This window comes from Electrophorus electricus, chromosome 10 (assembly GCF_041902795.1).
Source record: "Electrophorus electricus isolate QZ-2024a chromosome 10, ASM4190279v1, whole genome shotgun sequence".
NCBI classification, from domain to species: Eukaryota; Metazoa; Chordata; class Actinopteri; order Gymnotiformes; family Gymnotidae; genus Electrophorus; species Electrophorus electricus.
This window is the reverse complement of record NC_137506.1, coordinates 13,851,276-13,873,888: the sequence shown is the minus strand read 5'-3', so window position 1 is coordinate 13,873,888 and position 22,613 is coordinate 13,851,276. Positions and strand designations below refer to the sequence as shown.

The window sequence follows — 22,613 nt, the reverse complement described above, 5'->3', positions numbered from 1 at the left end:
CTATATCTGTAGCCTTTAACAGCAGGCTACGCTTCACACCACGTCTCTTCTACCCTCAGGCGGTTGGCAGAGGAGATGCCTAACCTGCAGAAGTACCTGGACAAAGAGGACATCGAAAAGAAGCTTCTGAGCCGAACCAATGAGGAGCTGCCCTGTAAAGAAAATATAAATATCTGTATAATATGTAAATAAAAGGAAGATGTGGTTGTATAGTGTAGTCGTTTGATTATAAATAATCTCATAATAATCTTATCTACAAATTCTGCAGGAGTACCTGGACAAAGAGGACATCGAAAGAAGCTTCTGAGCCAAACCAATGAGGAGCTGCCCTGTAAATAAAATATAAATATCTGTATAATATGTAAATAAAAGGAAGATGTGGTTGTATAGTGTAGTCGTTTGATTATAAATAATCTCATAATAATCTTATCTACAAATTCTGCAGGAGTACCTGGACAAAGAGGACATCGAAAGAAGCTTCTGAGCCGAACCAATGAGGAGCTGCCCTGTAAATAAAATATAAATATCTGTATATGTAAATAAAAGGAAGATTTGGTTGTATAGTGTAGTCGTTTGATTATAAATAATCTCATAATAATCTTATCCACAAATTCTATTACATTTACATAGTAACATTCACTCATATACTCAAATTCCATATGATACATAGAAAACGTCCACCTCATCTATTTTAGTTTTTTCCTGATCAATAATACAAAAAAAATAAAAGAAAAAAAATGAACAGCGCCCTCTAGCGATGAACCTCAATTATTTCAAGATAACTTTAAAACATGGCTAGGTTAAGTCGGCGTTAAAACAAAAAATGCTCAGATTAACTTGTGTCTCATGGCACGCAGCTGAGTTTAAAATGAAACACAATGAAATCAAATTAAATTGACCCAGCTGCAACAAGCTCAGCAACCACATTTAATTTCACTGATTGGTCAGTTAGCCAGGCTATACAAAACAGGCTATTGTTAGAAATTCTGCACATGTGCTTCGCTTAGCTTCACAGCTCACACTGCTTATAATTAGAAGATAACGTATCCACGTTCGTAATAACGTGGTGAAATCTGCCAAAAATGGTGAGACTGAGCATAATAAATAAGACAATCTGAGCACTTAGTCCACATATTTCTAAATGAGACGAAAAAGTTCTTCCAAACAATATAAAGCACACAATTCTATATGGGAAAACAGTTACATTTGTCATTAAGACAAGCACTACTTATTACACAAATGTCAATAACTGTCCTAATATTAATAGTTCAACAGTCTTCCTCTGTCTATTATACGCACTGTACACGTGTGAAATATCTGCCTTGAAATTACAATGAAATGACTTCCGGGCGCACTGAAAATTGTTATATACACACAGACACCCCCATACCAACATAAGCATAGTGCAACTCTATGTTTACGCACCAGAGATTGAGTGGGCAAGTGCGTATATATGCACGTTTAAATTATTATACACAAATGTAAGTAGTAGGCTATTTATGTGAAAATGTTTCATATGTATGTACAAGTAGTGTTTCCCTGATTTCTCCCTAAATGGCCCCTCATAGTTCAGCAGTAATGAGGCTAGTTAGATTTTGCTCAGAATTAAGTACACTTTGGGATGTTATATGTATCACAGTCTCCGGTGAGCCGTAAATGGTTAATCAATCCAGGTTGAGGTAGAGTCACTGCATTAATGACACATCTGTTTGCATTGCCAGTTGTTGCTATGGCAGCAATGAAATTAGGAAATTCAAAGAAAAACAACTCATCTACACTCTTGGAACTTTAGAACCCCATATGTCCTGTGGCCCAATGTCACACGTGAGGGGAATCCCATCAACACCTCTACAGATCAGTCTGTGGAAAGACACTGAAGAGGACAGAGGAAAAATGAGGCGTTTCTGGAGATGGTGTGCTGGACGCATCGAGGACGAATACACAGACACAAAGGATGTGGAGGGTAAATGTAAATATAATGCCAGTCACACCTGCGGTTGCTGCTGCTGCCACTCATACCTGTGGTTAAAATTTCTTTTTTGTCTTTAGCGCTGCATTGTCGCCTCTATCTCCCAATAATTCATAGTCGAGCCTTTAGAAATCTAATTTTTGGGGGGGTATATGCCATTTCCTGTTATTTGTGCAGAATACACACACTTTCACTTTGGAATCCACAAAGTGTTATAAATGAGGTCCCTGAATAACATCAATCTATTTCTACACTATATGGCTTTCTAATTTCATATGTCTGTCTGTCTTTCTGTTTGTCTGTGTGTGTGTGTGTGTGTGTGTGTGTGGTTCTGTGTCAGTAGTGGGGCCTGTGGCCCGATTGGAGTGTTTGCGGTGTGAGAAGGAGGAGTTGGAGAACAGTTTGTTGGAGCAGCTGAAGGAGTTCAGGTGGCAGAAGCAGAAGGAGCTGCAGGTTCTTCAGGAGATGCTAAAACACAAGCAGCAGGAGGAGACAGAGCTCCTGCAGAAACAGCAGGAGGAGGAGGAGCATAACAGGTCCATCAAGAGTAAGTACTATGAAAATGCAATAATACTAACATAACTAATAATGAATGTTAGCCTTTAGGCTCCAATAAAAGTGATACTAATATATGTATAGTACTATATATATTATATTTTATAGATCCTGTAGGAATTATGTGGTATATAGAATCTGTGTTCTATATATATATATATATATATATATATATATATATATATATATATATATATATATATATATATATATATATATATATATATATATATATCCAGCAGTAATGATACTTGCTCTGGCAGATATGAAAATGGCCTGTGAACAGGAGAAGAAATCTCTGGAGGAAGAACTTGAGAATCTCAGACTGTCACTGCAGGTAGAGTTCCCTTATAGTGTCAGTACACATCCACCAGTACCTCCACCTTTCACTTATAGCAGCAGTACACATTCAGTACACATTCCCACCTTTCCATTGTACTGGCTCTAGTGATGATTCGTGTGTGTGCGTGTGCGCGTGTGCACGTGTGTGTGCGTGTGTGTGTGTGTGTGTGTGTGTGTGTGTGTGTGTGTTATACCAGCCCATAGAGGAGGACATTATGAGTCTGAAAGTGGCTCTGGAGATAAAGAACCAGGAGATCAAAGATCAGCACGATCATCTGGTAAAACTATATACTCTGTTTATATACTATATACTCTGTATGTAGTACCTGGTTTAACACAATATCCTCTGTATATATACTATATACTGTTTATGTAGTACCTGATTTAACACTATATCCTCAGCTTACTCTAGTCTGCAGATGTGAAGAAATTAAACAGAATGTGTATCTGTGTATATGTGCGCACCTGTATGTGTGCCCCTGTGTGTGTGTGTGTGGAGAAGCATGTTCTGGTTCTCCTGCAGCAGAATGCAGCACTAATTGCCAGGAAAGACCTGCATGTCGCCAAGTCCAGGTCTCTACACCTCTGCACTGTTTCACTCACACATCAGCATGTGGTGTTAGCAGGACTAAGACCTTTAAGGGAGACTCCTTTAAACCTTTAAGGGACTAACCTAGTACTTGTTTTCTTCATATGGCTGGGTTTGACACCTTTCATCACAAGAATCTGTAGCACTCAATCTGGTAAAACAATGCGCTCTCTATGTATACTATATACTCTTTACGTGTCAAGTTGAAATCAGCTCATAATCAAACTCATAAACATATATATCAACTTATGCTAGTGTATCTACAGATGTGAAGAAATTAAACAGTATCTGTATGTCTGTATGTGTGCCCGTGTGTGTGCGTGTGCATGAGTGTGTGCGTTGTCATCAGGCCCAGAAGAACGTGCTGTTGGAGAAGCGTGTTCAGGTCCTCTAGTAACAGAATAGCACCAAAATGCGAGGATAGGCCTGCATCTCGCCAAGTCCAGGTCTCTACACCTATGCACTGTTTTACTCACACATCAGCATGTGGGATGAGCAAGACTAAGACCTGCAAGGGATTTAACCTTTAAGAGATAATCTGTTCAGAACATCCTAAAACATTTTAAGAAAGTTCTTAAGGGCTATGGAAGTGTTATTCAAATGAGTTCATGAAAGTTTGTAAGGGTTACATTAGGGTTGATCGAATGAGATAATTCCATATGACCTCTATAAGGCTTCATATAATAAGCGCTGTTAGCCTCACAGATGTACTATATCTGTAGCCTTTAACAGCAGGCTACGCTTCACACCACGTCTCTTCTACCCTCAGGCGGTTGGCAGAGGAGATGCCTAACCTGCAGAAGTACCTGGACAAAGAGGACATCGAAAAGAAGCTTCTGAGCCGAACCAATGAGGAGCTGCCCTGTAAAGAAAATATAAATATCTGTATAATATGTAAATAAAAGGAAGATGTGGTTGTATAGTGTAGTCGTTTGATTATAAATAATCTCATAATAATCTTATCTACAAATTCTGCAGGAGTACCTGGACAAAGAGGACATCAAAAGAAGCTTCTGAGCCAAACCAATGAGGAGCTGCCCTGTAAATAAAATATAAATATCTGTATAATATGTAAATAAAAGGAAGATGTGGTTGTATAGTGTAGTCGTTTGATTATAAATAATCTCATAATAATCTTATCTACAAATTCTGCAGGAGTACCTGGACAAAGAGGACATCGAAAGAAGCTTCTGAGCCGAACCAATGAGGAGCTGCCCTGTAAATAAAATATAAATATCTGTATATGTAAATAAAAGGAAGATTTGGTTGTATAGTGTAGTCGTTTGATTATAAATAATCTCATAATAATCTTATCCACAAATTCTATTACATTTACATAGTAACATTCACTCATATACTCAAATTCCATATGATACATAGAAAACGTCCACCTCATCTATTTTAGTTTTTTCCTGATCAATAATACAAAAAAATAAAAGAAAAAAAATGAACAGCGCCCTCTAGCGATGAACCTCAATTATTTCAAGATAACTTTAAAACATGGCTAGGTTAAGTCGGCGTTAAAACAAAAAATGCTCAGATTAACTTGTGTCTCATGGCACGCAGCTGAGTTTAAAATGAAACACAATGAAATCAAATTAAATTGACCCAGCTGCAACAAGCTCAGCAACCACATTTAATTTCACTGATTGGTCAGTTAGCCAGGCTATACAAAACAGGCTATTGTTAGAAATTCTGCACATGTGCTTCGCTTAGCTTCACAGCTCACACTGCTTATAATTAGAAGATAACGTATCCACGTTCGTAATAACGTGGTGAAATCTGCCAAAAATGGTGAGACTGAGCATAATAAATAAGACAATCTGAGCACTTAGTCCACATATTTCTAAATGAGACGAAAAAGTTCTTCCAAACAATATAAAGCACACAATTCTATATGGGAAAACAGTTACATTTGTCATTAAGACAAGCACTACTTATTACACAAATGTCAATAACTGTCCTAATATTAATAGTTCAACAGTCTTCCTCTGTCTATTATACGCACTGTACACGTGTGAAATATCTGCCTTGAAATTACAATGAAATGACTTCCGGGCGCACTGAAAATTGTTATATACACACAGACACCCCCATACCAACATAAGCATAGTGCAACTCTATGTTTACGCACCAGAGATTGAGTGGGCAAGTGCGTATATATGCACGTTTAAATTATTATACACAAATGTAAGTAGTAGGCTATTTATGTGAAAATGTTTCATATGTATGTACAAGTAGTGTTTCCCTGATTTCTCCCTAAATGGCCCCTCATAGTTCAGCAGTAATGAGGCTAGTTAGATTTTGCTCAGAATTAAGTACACTTTTGGATGTTATATGTATCACAGTCTCCGGTGAGCCGTAAATGGTTAATCAATCCAGGTTGAGGTAGAGTCACTGCATTAATGACACATCTGTTTGCATTGCCAGTTGTTGCTATGGCAGCAATGAAATTAGGAAATTCAAAGAAAAACAACTCATCTACACTCTTGGAACTTTAGAACCCCATATGTCCTGTGGCCCAATGTCACACGTGAGGGGAATCCCATCAACACCTTTACAGATCAGTCTGTGGAAAGACACTGAAGAGGACAGAGGAAAAATGAGGCGTTTCTGGAGATGGTGTGCTGGACGCATCGAGGACGAATACACAGACACAAAGGATGTGGAGGGTAAATGTAAATATAATGCCAGTCACACCTGCGGTTGCTGCTGCTGCCACTCATACCTGTGGTTAAAATTCCTTTTTTGTCTTTAGCGCTGCATTGTCGCCTCTATCTCCCAATAATTCATAGTCGAGGCTTTAGAAATCTAATTTTTGGGGGGGTATATGCCATTTCCTGTTATTTGTGCAGAATACACACACTTTCACTTAGGAATCCACAAAGTGTTATAAATGAGGTCCCTGAATAACATCAATCTATTTCTACACTATATGGCTTTCTAATTTCATATGTCTGTCTGTTTGTCTGTGTGTGTGTGTGTGTGTGTGTGTGTGTGTGTGTGTGTGTGTGTGTGTGTGGTTCTGTGTCAGTAGTGGGGCCTGTGGCCCGATTGGAGTGTTTGCGGTGTGAGAAGGAGGAGTTGGAGAACAGTTTGTTGGAGCAGCTGAAGGAGTTCAGGTGGCAGAAGCAGAAGGAGCTGCAGGTTCTTCAGGAGATGCTAAAACACAAGCAGCAGGAGGAGACAGAGCTCCTGCAGAAACAGCAGGAGGAGGAGGAGCATAACAGGTCCATCAAGAGTAAGTACTATGAAAATGCAATAATACTAACATAACTAATAATGAATGTTAGCCTTTAGGCTCCAATAAAAGTGATACTAATATATGTATAGTACTATATATATTATATTTTATAGATCCTGTAGGAATTATGTGGTATATAGAATCTGGAAATAAAAAAAATAAAAAATAAAAAACAGGAACGAGAGGCTGAGCTGCTATGTCTTCGGGCTCTACAGGTAGAGGCGGAAAGGGAGGTGACACTTAAAAGCTTGAGTATGGGCTTGCAAAAACATATACCTCTTCCTCAGAAAGCTGTCTATCCAGCACTAGTAAGCCCTGTATCTTCGGGTACACCAGTGCCTAAGCCCAGTTTCCCTCGGGTTGCTGTCACCCCAGCTCCTTCCGACTCTGTCACTGGACGTTTTGATATCAGTTGACAGATTGCCTTGGTCCCTAGTTTTAGGGAACATGAAGTTGATGCATATTTCCCAGTGTTTGAGCACATAGCATTGACACTGGATTGGTCCAAGGAAGTATTGTCTCTCTTACTGCAGTGTAAGTTAGTTGGTAAGGCCCAACATGTGTGTTCCTCCCTAACGCTTGAGCAGAGCCTAGATTACGAAAGTGTAAAAATAACTGTTCTCCGAGCATATGAACTAGTGCCGGAAGCATACACACAAAATTTCAGACGCTTAAAGAAAAACCCCTGCCAGACATTTGTGGAATTTGCCAAGGAAAAGTTTTATTAGACAAGTAGTGTACTGCATGTAACATTACCACAATTGATCAATTTAAAGAGCTCATACTGGTTGAAGAAATCAAGAACTGTCTTTTTGAGAACATATTAAAGTATTTAAATGAACAAGAAGTGTGTAACCTATCCTTTGCTTCTACACTTGCTGATGAATTTGTGCTGACTTCTGTGAGCTCCCTGAAATCTGATAGCCCTGTTTCGGCTGTTTCTGTGGAAACAGAGAGTGCTTCTATTGCCATGAGCGTAGACACATTATAGGTAATTGTCCTGCGCTTAAGCGCAAGAATGCCCGCTCACAAAAAAAAACGGTAAGTGCTGTAAGCACTGTATCCACAGAAGTCTTCGCTTCGTCCCCCAGATGCTGTGTTTTAGCCATTTCTTTTTGAGGGATATGTTTCTCTTTTCAAGGCAGATGAAGACAAACAGTCCATCACCGGTGGAATTGTATTCCCCTTACCTGAAGTAGTTTCAGGCCCTATTGATGACAGTCTTATTGTCGTTGAACATGCAGTATTTCCTGCTTCTGTGTTAAAGCGTGCTAAAGATCGCAAATTTGGGAGTACTCTGTCTGACATGGGGGGGGGTGTCCTGTTTGGGGTGTGTGCTCCAGGTTCACTGCCCGGATTCCCCATGTGTGAGACTCAGCCCCATTCCTCTGCTCTTACAGGTGTGAATGATAATAAGAGCGGACCCTCTGAAACAAGCTTTTGTGAAAACACGAATAACAACAAAACCGATGGGTGCATCAACGCACCGGTGATCGCGGTCATTCGAGCTGTGATCGGGAATCAGATGTATAGAATTATTGATGAAGACAGAGAAAACTGTTACGGTTGTGCTATTGACCATCCTAGTCAGTGTCAACACACATGCCTTTACGATCCAGATGAATCCTATTTCAGCCTCAACGCACCTAAGCTGATAAAAAAAACTGTTCAAGCCATGGTTCATGCACACACTGTCAAGAGCTTTGAAGCTGTGTGGCATTCAGATACCTCCATCCTCTAGCAAGATTCAGGCTATCGCTGGGGTAGTGGTAACCGACCTGCAGGAGGAACAGAACATCAAATCCGCTCTCAAAAAGTATAGCGTGTGTAGGGAGCAGGTACACGAAGACGTCGTGGACTAATGGAATCTGCAGGAAAACCTGAACCCTGGTGATCAGGTCATATGGGAAACCTCTTCGACACCTGCACTGATCCTTCACCTGAGAAAAAAAGAGTGCTGAGGATGGAGTTGATCACATTGTTCTGTAATACCCTTGAAAATAGAGTCAGAACAGTAAACGTTACCGATAGGATCTGTATGTAATTATATGTATATAATTTTTTATGTATATAATCTTTTGCTGAAAAGATGCTAATAAAACCATAATCCATTCTAGCACTCTCCTCATTGTGTTTCAATCATTTCACCATGACTGATCATCTGCTGAAAAATATTTACTATACTCCCTCAAACCCCAGATCCTATGGAGGAGTCGAGAGTCTGCAAAGGTCCGTGGTGGATGAAATCGGTAAAAGGGTTGATGCTTACACACTACATAAACCATTCTCTGTGAAATTGAAAAGAAACAAAGTCATTGTAAAAAACATAGATGAACAATGGCAGGCCGATTTGTTGGACATGACTAGCATAGCGGAACATAACTGGAACATGAAATTTATGCTAACGTGTATAGATATACTTTCCAAGTATGCTTGGATACGCATGATGAAAAACAAGACCAGTGCCGAGGCCTTTGTTTTGATTCTAAAAGAAGGCAGAGTTCCTAAAAAACTTCAGACTGATGAAGGGAAAGAATTTTTAAATAAGTTTCAAAACATTCATGAAAATACATAACATCAATCACTTTGCTACTGGAACAGGACAAAAAGCATCAGTGTGTGAACAGTTCAACAGGACATTGAAAACCAGAATGTGGAGATACTTCACAGCTATCAATACGAGAAAATACATCGATGTGGTACAGAACTTTGTTCATGCTTATAACAACAGCTATCACAGCAGCATTAAAATGAAACCCACTGAAGTGAATGAAGGAAATTCCTTCAAGGTGTTTAAAACCTTGTATGGGTTGTTTCAATGGAAAAAGGTGGAAAAACTAAGATTGAAGTTTAGAGTCGGTGAGACGGTGACAATTTGATAAAGGGTACGGGCAGAACTTTATGGATGAATATTTTACCATTTCTGAATGTCTAAGGAGACACCCTCCCATATACAAATTATGGGATTTCAATGGGGAAAATATACATAGGACCTTTTATGAACAGGAGCTGCATCATAGTGGGAGCTGATTATAGTGGGAAAAGATAAAGCCATTAAAATAGAAAAGATTCTATCTGAAAAAACTAGGAACCGAAAAAAGATTTGCTTGATCAAGTGGATTGGATGGCCCGATAAGTTTTACTTCTGGATTCCGGCGGAGGACGTTCTTAACGTTGTAAAAGATTAAAAGGGGGTGCTAAAATCAAATTGAAATTATAATCCGGTCACCATGGAAAAGAACGGATTCTATGTAACTCTACCATGCAATGCCTCCAAAGACATGTACCTCGATAATAAGATTTCGTGCTACACAACCAAATTTTTGGAGCCTATAAATTTGGTGGGGGGCTGGGAGGTCACACTCACCGAGGTACAATAGCCGCACACATGGTATTCGCTGAAGGAGTCGGACATGAAAAGTATCTTTTTTGTTAAACTCTGCAGAAGGAGAAGATGGTGTGGTATTTACATGTATTCTGAACCATGGGTATTATAATAGTATAGAACATCTGGTTAACCCCTATACACACCAACGCCCCTAGCGGGCTCATGGGTAGGTCCAAACAGGCATGCTCAAATAAATTACTTAATAACACTGAATATTCTTAAAGTAAAGTACATTTATCAACATAACATTTCTTAGGACTAATACAAGTATCTGCTTACTGATTTTCAGCCGTGCAATGCATCCGTTTGCCAGAAATTGCATGCTGAAGACATGCTGGTAAAATTTCCACAAAAATGTGCCTGCCCTTTTAAGTTGCCCTTTAAAACATTCTTCCGGTATAAGATCAGATTTTGTTAAGTTCAGATTTTGTCATAAAAAATTCAATTACCATCAAAACAACTGTGTGACATGTTTAAATGGTATACAGAGTGTTGGTAAAGTTCTTTTAATTGCGTGCTCACTTCTTTGCGTAAAAGCGACGTTTTTCTTTCGGTTCGGTTCCTTCGGAACAAACCCAAACTACACAAGCCTTTGGTTAACTGAAACACTACTGCACACTACTGACATTAAAGTGTTCCTGAATAGAGCATTAGACCCCCCGTTTCTATTTTATATTGATTTTTATTGGCCATGGCAGCGCCATTGTCTTGGAGTGACAGCAATTCACACCTATGTGTCCAGGCGTTTCCAAGAGTTTCCAGAGCAAGCTGCTTGATTGACAGCAGTTTCATCAAATAGAGGAGGCTTAGATGAAAACGTAGACCCCTCACTTACCTTATTTAGTCATCCCTTTAATGCTTAAAGGTATGCACATTGTGTACTGTCAGTGCTTCAGTGTTGTTAGCAGATAGCCTAGCGCATGGGTTTGACGTACAACTGTAAGAATGATTTGATCGCCAATACTTTTGGACATCATGGAAAGGAAGAGGCTTAGTTTAACTGAAGTTTATGTGGAGTTGTTTGGGTGCTGCTAGCATGGACTAGCATGGCTGCTAGCATGGACTAGCTTCGAGGTTTGCATAGCAAATCACTGGATGTTTCCATTCACTGCTGGAAAAATTCGTAATCCTATTACAAATTGTAAGTATAAATGAGAAAGTATACTACTTCTTTACAATATTACAGCATTTACAATATTTTCCACAGCATTTACAGTATTAGCTACAGTATTTTCCCCTAATGATGCTAACAATGATGCTATGAAGCTAATATTGTTGTGGAACTTACTAAAGTAACTTACTGTGATGTTTTATCAAAAAGAAACATGAAAACTTGATGTATAGTGATTGATGACTTTGTGTGCATTTGGAGAGGTTTTTGACTAGGAAGACTAGGACACTTACTGGAAAACATTGTGTAGCTACTTAGTCATTTCATGTATATGCTCAAAACTGTTCAGTTTATTAGACAAGACCCTGGTGAATCAGGAAATGTAGAGCATGAGTGAAGCTGAAGCTCCAGCATCAATAGACACGTTACACCAAAAAAATCAAAGGCGTTTTATGTTGGGGTTTTTTTACATTTTCTTCTGTATTAGATGAGCTCAAATGGAACCTAAATGATGGACAAATAAGCCTGGGTGTAAATGGATGTCTAGTCCCAAGAGTCTACTTCAATTTGAATACTGAATAATCATTGTGCCATGTGTACAATTTCAGATATCTAGTGTTAAACTCCAATGAGTTTTTCCTACTGTCACCCTTGCCAGTGTCATTTGGCTTATTTATCAGTTGTCACAAGGTGTTAACGTTATTATGCACATGTATATAAAATGTGTATATACTGTATATACATAAATATTTATATTGCATTATTCTCTGCACCTTACATGTTATTTGCAGTTTGGATTGGATTATAAAGTGAATTTCATTGGTGAGTACTATATTTTTTGGTGACAAAGTATAATCTAATCTTTACAAAGCAGTGACCAGAAAGGAAGAGCTGGATGAGGCTTTGGTCCCCATGATAGTTAGAGACACACAGCCATTTAGCCTAGTTGAGGATAAAAGCTTCAGGGACTTGGTAGCAAAATTGGATTCAACTTATATTCTCCCAACTAGGAAGGTATGTGTGGTGACATGGATACATTATGAGAGTAGTATTAAAAAAATATATAATTATTTTCTTCCTTCCCTTTAGACTGCAAAGGCCATGGTTGAGGCCAAATGTCAACAAGAGAAAGAGAAGGCCAAAGCTGAGGTCCAGAAAGTTCCTGCAATGAGTTTGACAGAAGACATGTTGACATCTCTTAATGTGGATGCCTTCTTGGCTGTGACCTGCTATTTTATAGATGACAACACATTTCTGAAGTCTACACTACTTGGTGTTGTGAAATTCCTGCGGGCGCATACGGCTGAAAATTTGGCCTGTGTGAAATCGTCTCTTATGGAAGAATGGGGAATAAAATAAAGTCACATGTCTGGTTACTGATGGCACATCTAATAGGACTGCCTGTGGCAAATAGCTGAAGCTGCCTCATGCGCTCTGCATTGCTCACACCCTGAATAAAGTTGTTAAAAAGGCTCTTGAAATAACCCCAGTGCTATCTGACATTTGTAGAACGTCAAGGAAGCTGGTGGGCTATTTTAGAAGCAGCACAACTGCCAAAGCTAGTAACATTATTTTCACATTGTTTACATATTGTTTTATATTGCTACATGTGTAACGTTTACTGTTTTATTGTTAAAGGAGATGTTGGACCTCGCTCAAGAGGATATGGGAAAATTAAAAAAAAGAAACTGAGGTTGAAACAAGGTGTTGGAGCGATTAGTAGAACTCAGGGAGCCTGTGGGGGCAGATTTGGCGGGTTTACAAACTGACATTCCTGCGCTGACCTCTGATGTGTACAGTAATGTTTGTGGGTGCCTGTCTGTACTGTATTCTTTTCACAAGGCAACTGTGGAGCTGTCAGAAGAGAAAAAGGTATCTGGTTCAAAGTGGTGCCATTATTGAAAATGGTTTAAAAAATCTTCCAGGAAGAAGCACATGGCCCATATGGAGATCAAACCCCTGACATTGGCATTATTATGTCTGATTCTGTGAGCCAAGGAATATAAACCTTTTAGGGACATATTTAAAATATCAGATTTTCTGCCTGAGCACAGAGTGGGCATTTGTTTCTAGCTTTAACCATACCTCCTCTTTCTTTGGAAATCTGGCTCATTGCTGCATGAAAAAGCAGAAATATTTTGAGCAATTTTTTGTCTGGGTCTAAGGGGCAATTTAATCAAACCAAAAGATGCTATTTTAGCTAGTTTGTCAAATGAACATGTCAAACCTACAGAGACAATGTGTCTAGCTACAGAGCTCTGCAAGGTTTAATTCTTGGAAGTATTTGAAGCCATAGAAAGTAATTCTGTAAGCATTGCTTAACTCATTAAAAAGAGACAGTTAGAGCCAATGGCTGCCAGATCTAACATAGCTCACATTTTATACTGTTTGCATAGCATATCAGAATCTGCAAGAACTATTCCTGTCATTTCAGGGATAAGCTTTTTTGACTTCACAGCTAGATGAAATATTTAGGGTGGATGCAGGATTTGGTATGATCTCCTAGAGAATTGCCATTCCACTGTGTCTTCAGCTTTTGTCCGATCTGCAAACAAGTCCCACTCTAGGAGAACTAGCTCAAGTGGTAGAGTGCTCTTTTAGTATTTGAGTGTTAGTGTGATTGATGCTCACATTCTCAAGTCTAGAATTTGTAGTTTTTTTTTTATGATGAAATCATTTCTGATAGCAAATGTTTTTGGGACCTGCTGCTGATATGCTTATGCCATGCACACATTACGTGACTTTTGAAGTTTTCAAATTGATGTATGGCTCACACTGCACAACTCTATGTCTTGGAATCTGGAGTGCTTAATTTGTGGTATCTCAGTGGCCATGCACACATTACATGACTTTTGAAGTTTTCAAATTAATGTATGGCTCACACTGTACAACTCTATGTCTTGGAATCTGGAGTGCTTAATTTGTGGTATCTCAGTGGCAGGCATAATCATATCCCAACACATTTCAGACTAAAGGATTTGAACTCCCTGGCACTGCCAGACACCTAACTTGCTATAATTTGATGGGGAGGATGCAGGTCATCTGCATGCCTCTGGAATGGCTTCCTTGACCAATTCACACAGCGATCGAGAGCCTTACACTAATGCCAGAGTCCCTCTGATTTCATACTTTTCTCCGCAATGTCCAAAATTTGTAAACAAGCACAAATCCATGGGTAAGGTTGTGTAATAAAGAACATAATCTCACTTTCCTGTACTTGGAACATGTCTTAGCAGATTGTGGTTTACAAGCAATGTTATAAGCAACACAAGTTCAAACAGGTGCCCTTTTTGCAACAGGTGGTTTGTTGACAAGGGGTCATTCATCAGCCAAAACTCACATGGCCCATATGGGGATCGAACCCATGACCTTGGCGTTATTAGCACCACGCTCTGACCAACTGAGCTAATTGGCCTTTCTTAGTTTATTTCCCAGTTCTCGGTGCAGCTGTGAAGGGAACCTTTCTATGAAATTGTAGACTTGGTGTCAACAAGATTACGGCCACTTTTCGACCGAGCATAGGTGAAAGTTGACACATATTGTTCCCTCTGACAAATGGTTATTCTGCAGCCAACTTTTGAATTAAACTTCAAAAGCAAATGTGCAGAAGCTTTTGTTAAAGAGCAATTCAGTGCAGTTGTACACAGTGACGAAATCATCAATTGCAAAGTCCACTGAGCTTTATTGCTGCGAGTTACATAGTGCTGTCTACTACACCATGAAATCTGCCATAACAACAAAAATGTCATGTCTGATTCTGTGAGCCAAGGAATATAAACCTTTTAGGGACATATTTAAAATATCAGATTTTCTGCCTGAGCACAGAGTGGGCATTTGTTTCTAGCTTTAACCATACCTCCTCTTTCTTTGGAAATCTGGCTCATTGCTGCATGAAAAAGCAGAAAGATTTTGAGCAATTTTTTGTCTGGGTCTAAGGGGCAATTTAATCAAACCAAAAGATGCTATTTTAGCTAGTTTGTCAAATGAACATGTCAAACCTACAGAGACAATGTGTCTAGCTACAGAACTCTGCAAGGTTTAATTCTTGGAAGTATTTGAAGCCATAGAAAGTAATTCTGTAAGCATTGCTTAACTCATTAAAAAGAGACAGTTAGAGCCAATGGCTGCCAGATCTAACATAGCTCACATTTTATACTGTTTGCATAGCATATCAGAATCTGCAAGAACTATTCCTGCCATTTCAGGAAAAAGCTTTTTTGACTTCACAGCTAGATGAAATATTTAGGGTGGATGCAGGATTTGGTATGATCTCCTAGAGAATTGCCATTCCACTGTGTCTTCAGCTTTTGTCCGATCTGCAAACAAGTCCCACTCTAGGAGAACTAGCTCAAGTGGTAGAGTGCTCTTTTAGTATGTTAGTGTGATTGATGCTCACATTCTCAAGTCTAGAATTTGTAGGTTTTTTTTTATGATGAAATCATTTCTGATAGCAAATGTTTTTGGGACCTGCTGATACGCTTATGCCATGCACACATTATGTGACTTTTGAAGTTTTCAAATTGATGTATGGCTCACACTGCACAACTCTATGTCTTGGAATCTGGAGTCCTTAATTTGTGGTATCTCAGTGGCAGACATAATCAGTGATAAACCACTGATATGTCAACTGGTCTTAACACAAACCAGATTTAACTTTCTCTGTGGAGACTGTGCCTAACTTAAACCTTTCCTTCAAATGGAAGAGATCCTTGTTGCAGAGGTAATGTTTTTACCTTTATATGGTTTTCCCACTCATAGTCAGGCAACACACACAAATGCAAACCTCTCACAGACTCTCTCACACACATCCAGAGCAGACATTAATATCTGACAATGTATATTTTACAGCACACTGCTGGCCATCTGAACACATGATGGATAGATATGGTATAGACTGTAGATATGGTATTATACAAAATGGATCTGTACATTCTGTAGATTGTGTACATATATACCCAACCATATACATTGTACATTGTGTATATAATCATAATATACATATATTGTTATTATATTTTTGTACATACATATAAAATATATATTTATCTGTATATATATATATATATATATTTTTTTTTTTTTTTCTCTATGCAACCCTGGTTCTCTTCCTCAGTTTGGACAGAGCACTCTCCACCATTTCACTGCGTGTTATACTGTGTATGACTATGTATGTGACGAATAAACCGAACTTGAACTTGAACTTGATATGATTCTAATCTGCACTATTCATCTAACACATTCATAGTTATTCATCTGAACACATGATGTTTCTGTCTCTGTACCGCTATCAGTTATGCAATGGTGCCTCAATACTAGCAGTAACTGAACAGGGTTCTGTATAAATATGATCTTTATAACAGCTGCCATAACAGCAAAAATGTAATGTCTGATTCTGTGAACCAAGGAATTATTATTGATATTGTGAATATTTAATAACCTCCAATGCCAGCAGATTAAATTTTCACAATATTGTGAAAATTGTAAAGGATACTTTATTCATGTCCTCATTGCTAAAGATTGTATCGCATTGTATCACAGAGATAAGATAGTTAGCAGTTGGGGTCAGCAAGTGTCAAGTGTCAGCAAGTGTCAAATTCGGGGCTATAAACCATTCCTTGTGGAACCATTTCATTGTTCATCTTTCAACTTTGATCGTTTAGGTGCTGGTAGTTTGTTAGCTAGCTAGCTGTTCAGAAATAGAAAACCTACTTTTGTATGATTTAGAGACCCAAATTCACAAACCTGTGGGTTTTCAAATTTATCGTTCTCTCTAAATAAGCAAAATGAGTTAAGCCATTACTACAGCTATCGGACTGTTTGAACTACAATATTCGACTGTTCATTTATTGTTAGTTAGATTAAATTAACTTTCATAAACATTCTTAATTAATAGAATGTGTTTTTTTAATGACTGATTAACTGTGTATATTTAACATGAAGCTATTTATATAAAGTTTCAAGTTTGGTTTATTTGTCACATACATTTATTTGTCACTTTCATTTTTAGGCTGTAAAATGAAAGATCCTTGCTCACAATTGTTTATATATATATATATATATATATATATATATATATATATATATATATATATATATATATATATATATATATATATATATATATACACACACACACACACACATATAAAACTCCCTATTCAATGGGAAGAAACCAGTTCATGTCATTGTGAATTGCTGGTTCTGTAATCAAAACACTGAGGTTCCATATGGGAACAGAAACTGCTGGGACTGTCCATTCTGTGTGGAGTACAATGGCTTCTAAGAGGTATTGCTGTATTTGAGACATGGTGAGGACATATTTTAGTGAAAGTCTTCCAATGATGCACCCTTAACTGAACCATTTTATGTTGTTGCTGCTGTTAAAAAAATGCAGAATGGTGATTATAACGAACCGATCCTTGCACAATATATGGAGCACCTCAACCATGGGGTATCAGCTGGTGTCCCTGTGCTTGATGCATCCAAGACTCAACCAGACACTGAAGATCAAGCAGCTGGCTTCCTTCACTCCCAGAAAGGAAGTAGGTTTTCCATTTGAACTGTTGCCTTCTTAGTTAAGACATATGCAGGGTTGATTGCAGTGCCAGAGTTGTGAAACTATGCAAGGTAATGCATGTCCAGTGCTGGAATTAAGATCATAGCTGTAAATAGTCTCTGACTTGGGCAGAGATTGTGAGTGGGTCTTCAAGGGCAAACAGGATCTGATGGCCCACATGTAGTTTGATATTATTCCTAAATAACTAATTTGACATGGCTATTTAAAAGAAGCTGATCATGTAAGCAGCAAAGACAGAATATCATTCTCTGACTAAGGATTTAGTTGACTCATGTTTAGCCCAACTAAACTGTGGTCCTGGCTGATTTTAGTTGGACTATTGAGCCACTGACTCATGCACAGAGTTTTCTGAGTATTTTGCAGTTTCTTACTGTACTGAGTTCTTACTGAGTATAACGCCAACTTTGATGCATTTGTTTTCTTTTCACCGAACAAAGCCTTCAACCTTGACTGTGGTGACATGAATTCCAGATCTGCAGAGTGTTTTTTCAGTAATGCATCTTTTGCCCGTGCATTTTGATTGCAGTGTTAGGAGGTCATAACTGCTGATAAAAACTTTGGACAAGAGGGCTTATCCTCATGGCTCACTGACTTTCATGTTCAACAACAAACAATCTTTTCTTATTTATTTTTTTCCAGTTGTAACAAACCGTTCTGCTGTTTTTTTAACTTCTGTCAAATTTTTAATGGTTGTACAGGACAATTACGATGGAAATTGAGGTGTACAAGCGCCACCTTGAACAGACCTACGAGTTGTGCGTGCCTGTCAGACCGCTGAGCAGTGTGACATCCAGCACCAGAACCGACAGCTGTGGGCCCTGCTTTTCAACCACCAGCTCAGATGCAGCCAAGATGCGGACAAAGCATGCATTAAGGTGAGTAATTATTGTCAATGGTTTCTTACAATGGTGCTGAAGTGCTTAAGATACTTTTTGGCGATTCCATAGCCAAGAATTCTCAAGGTCACAACTAGCTGCATTTCTGTTGGGTGTGAATGACAGTTGCTCCTTCCCGGTTGATACAAAGTGACGATAGAAAAAAAGGCGTACACGGAACTGGTAGTGAACACTGTCCTTCAAGTGCATATAAGTGCATACAGTGTTTGAGCCTGCAATCCAGTTCATTACCCTGTCCAACAGGCTCCCAGGTTCCCCTCCACATCTTCCTTGTCAGAGATGAAAATTGATATAAAAAAAATGGGGAACAGTTGAAATGACTGAGCCAATACACTGCACATTTTACCTTGAATACTTTTGGTTACTTTTTTGTTCCTGGCTACCATGCTTTTTTAAGCATTGATTATATCAAACACTGATTCATCTAAGATAAGCAAAGACCTGTTCTCTCTTGCTGCATTTTGTTGGGTTTTTTGTTTTTTTTTCCAAATGAAGCTGTTGTTTTCATTTTTGGTGGGTTTCATACTATCCACACCAGCTTCAAGGTTTCTCTTCTTTTACATACCAAGCAATCAGCTTCCTTTCTCTTTGCTACAGAGCACCTCTTTTCTGTCCACACCTGCTTGGCTGGTAGCTCTCAGAAGCCTTGCCTTCCTCACCTGTGCTTTTCTGGTTGCGGTGGCCATATGTGGGTCTGGATGTGACTCTGGAGACACATCCTCTCTCCACAACAGCCCGCACACTCTCAGCGGGGGAATCATCCCACCCAAAGAAGCCCACCAAAGTGACATTGAAGCCAAAGCAAACAGCATCACCAAAACTATGCAAATGTGGAATGACCTGGTGGGTATTCTGCCAGAGAGAAGCAATAGAGAATATCAAGCTGATCTGGTAGTCTAGAAGCAATCACCAGATGGCTGTTGCTTCTGTTGGCCTTTTGACTTCCATCAACATCTACTCAGGCAGTAAAAAGAAATGGTGTACTGGGAGGTAGTAAATCTTGCTAATCAGTACTTGTTTTTGGCCTGTGAAAATACAAACAAACAATACAGATATTCAAACACTTCTGAACTACAATTGCTTATCAGGATTTACACAGACTTAAGTTCTTAATACCTCTTTGCTTACAACTTCATCAAAGTGGTTTTGTGTTACAGTATGTGCAAAGTCTACTTTCCCACACAGTTCACATGAGTCTTGGTTCGTCCTGCTGGTTCTTCATGTCTGTGAATGTGAAAAATCAAACTTTTTTGCTTGGCTTCAAGCAGCGATCCTTTGATTGCATCATTCATGATTCATTTAGGATTACAACCAAGTGGTTCAATATCCAGCCAGAGGTGTAGTCAAGTGAGGTAATAAAATGAAATTATTAATGTAATAATATGATGGCAGGAATTGTAAAAGACCAAATTAGGCTTCAGAAGTAAGCAGGAAGTGAGAATGACCAAATATGGCCTCTGTGGCAAGTCCAGGATTGAGGCCAGGATACCACCTAAAGATACAATTTTAATAAAAAATGGTTTTGTAACTTGATGAAAATGTATAAAGATTGAACCCACCTGAGACTGTTAGACATTCTGTGGACAATACCTCGTCTGTATGCAACATTGAGCTCAGAATAAAGATGGCACCGGCTATTCTCTTCAATTAATTACTGCGTGTATATCTTTATTTTCTATTTAAAGTGTACTTGAGAAAAGGACTGGAATGTGGGAAAAATCTAGGAACCGCACAAGAATGTCTGGAGGTAAAAATTCAAGGCTGCATAGCCATACCTTAATGTGAGAGATCCTCCATTTCAGAGTCTGCTGTGTGAGAGTCCTGTGCCTTTTTTCTCTAGCTTGGAATAGGACTGTTGCTTCTGTTGTTTAAATATGGTTATCTGCAGTTAAGTGTGTTGCTATTGATAGACATCTTCAGCTAAAAATAAGTCTTCCTTGACCCTACTACACCAAGCCCAGATACAACACAGACATGCATGTGCTGTAGTTGGCTTCAAAACATTCAATGAACTTGTCAGCAACATGGTCCAGATTCCTGCAGCATGTGACATGCGTCTGCACGCATCCTGCCCCCACAGTCTCTGCCTGGCTCCCCCCACCCTCCTCCACCCCCAGTTTGCTCTCTCGTACTGCCCACCAGCAGCTAATGTCCGCCGCCGCAGCGCAGCACCTCCCACTGTATGCTGCAGGCTCCTCTGTGTGCCTGTGGTAAAACCTCGCCAAGTTTAGTGTTCTAGCCACTGCACTCCCCTCCCCAACTCACACATCAATCTCAGAGGCAGATGGATTCCTGTCTCCCAGCCGCATCCCAACTTTTTGACCAGTGCACATACTTGGATAAATGTTCTCTGTGAATACAAAACAGCAACATTTGTCTAGTGTACCGGAGACCTCTTGGAAGTTTTGTAGACAGATGAGGCCGGGCTGTGCTAGCTGAGAGAGACGATATTTGAGCTTGAATCTGACTAGCACATGCACAGAAGCATAGGGTATTATGAAGGCTCTGTATGATATCGTGACCCAAGGTTGAGCTTACAGTAGGTGGCCATATTGCCTCATATCAAGGGCAGTGTACGTTGGAAGACCATAGCAGAGATGTGTGACCGAACTATGTGCACGAGCGCATAACATGCCACATTCCTTGTTTTCTCCCATTTTTGAGTGAAGCTAATTGATAGTGCCATCTGCCATCTCCTTTTAGAAAGCCAGTGCAGTGCCTTGGCTGTTGGTGAGTTGTTTTGTCAAAGGAAAGAATTGAAAATGTGAGCGGTGATCTCCATGTAATACTTAGGCTTTAATGCCCTTTACCACTCATTCAGTGCTTGTCTGTGTTTGTTTTCAGTGTTACAGTGTGATTTTATTTAGGTGAAATTTGTTTTCAGTCTATCTGCAGTAGTGCACTTAAAGGGCCAGGAAGGTTAGTGGAACACATTTGCTCTGCCTCTGACCTCACAATTCCACTGTAACAACAGTGTTCAATTCCGTCATTTAAAAAAAAAAAAAAACTTGGTTTGGTTTAAATTTGTTTAAAGATTTGTTTAAATTGTTTGCCGGTGTATGTGAGCCTGTTACAGTCTCTCTGACCCTCCACACCCATTAGTGCGTTCTTCCACTAGCTTCTCTCTCGTTCCTGCTTCAATATTCAAGGGAGGATTGAGATCCATTCAGGTCATTTTGCAGTCTTCAAAAAATGCATTGAAAGACATTCCAGTAGCTCAGTGGTGCACCTGCGCTCCACTCTGCTCCCCAGTTCGGAGGAGGAGCATTGGCTTTGATAGACTCAGGTTATCAGTACAAATTTACATTCAAGATTAGTTGTCTTTTACATATATATCCCCTCTCCTGCAATCATGGCTAATTAGCTGCATCTGTCATTGTAATTGTTTAATTTTTCATGCTAGTTCATTCACCCTTGTATTAGTGCCATGCATGTGAAACAGACTCTTGAAAGGTTTTCTTTTTGTATCTTGCATGCCTAGCATAATATATCTCCTTTTTATGTATATATCTTGGAAGCAGAAATGAGAAGTTCTAGTTTAGTTTTTTTTCAGTGTAACAACTAAATGTTTTTGTATTTTTTGTTTGTTTACTGCTTTGAATATCTCTTTTAGGAGTGTCCTATATGAATGGCCATGTCTGGTGCTAGGCCCTTTACCTCTGCTGTTCTGTTTTATTCTCAGTATCGCCACAGTGGCCTTCCCTGCGTGGGACATCCCCAGCAGTACTCCGTCCAGCCCACAAGACCCAGTACATTCTGCCCTGGGCTCTTTCCTGCAGACTGCCCACTAGCATATGGTGAGTTTGGACTTCCCTTTCTCTACCCCCACCTGGGAAACCCACATGCGTGCTCTCACCGATAAAGAGACCTTTCTTCTGGGTATTCCTGCTGGCTGAAACTGGTTTTTTGTTTGCTCTCTAACTGAAACCAGTGCTTTTTTTT

The 22,613-nt window shown here is 39.2% G+C and overlaps 1 long non-coding RNA gene and 1 other non-coding gene across 2 annotated transcripts; one reads left to right on the top strand and one right to left on the bottom strand.

Annotated features, from left to right (window-relative positions):
- Positions 1-10,993: 10,993 nt before the first annotated feature.
- Positions 10,994-13,673, top strand: LOC145659492 (uncharacterized). The gene is made up of 3 exons (XR_014125714.1): positions 10,994-11,228; positions 11,990-12,020; positions 12,288-13,673. It is a non-coding gene; the product is annotated as an uncharacterized LOC145659492 (long non-coding RNA).
- An 866-nt stretch (positions 13,674-14,539) lies between these two features.
- Positions 14,540-14,613, bottom strand: trnai-aau (transfer RNA isoleucine (anticodon AAU)). Its single transcript has one exon. It is a non-coding gene; the product is annotated as a tRNA-Ile (tRNA).
- Between the last annotated feature and the right edge of the window lie 8,000 nt (positions 14,614-22,613).